We start from the raw sequence: 207 nt of genomic DNA on the forward strand, positions 1-207 counted from the left end.
CCCCCCACCCGCCTGCCTCCTGTCCCCCTCCCCGTTGCACCCAGGGCCAGTGCCGTATTTTCGGTGCTCTTCACAATGCCAGAGGAACCCAGCAGCCCCTCTCCAACACCCCCCTGGTTTGGAAGGGGCCTGGAAAACCGCCACCCTCCGGCCCCCCTCGAGGCAGAGCAGAGCTGACTGTGGCACGGTGCCTCAGCGGCTCCCCCC

At 68.6% G+C, this 207-nt stretch overlaps 1 protein-coding gene across 1 annotated transcript in view; it reads right to left on the reverse strand.

The window, feature by feature from the left end:
• The window catches only part of LOC103772900 (chromosome unknown open reading frame, human C15orf59), a gene marked incomplete at its 3' end in the record, with an annotated part of 8,640 nt that overhangs the window by 7,907 nt on the left and 526 nt on the right, over nt 1-207 (reverse strand). The window lies entirely within an intron of this gene.

This window comes from Merops nubicus, unplaced genomic scaffold (genome assembly GCF_000691845.1).
Source record: "Merops nubicus isolate BGI_N331 unplaced genomic scaffold, ASM69184v1 scaffold41925, whole genome shotgun sequence".
In the NCBI taxonomy this organism is placed as follows: domain Eukaryota; kingdom Metazoa; phylum Chordata; class Aves; order Coraciiformes; family Meropidae; genus Merops; species Merops nubicus.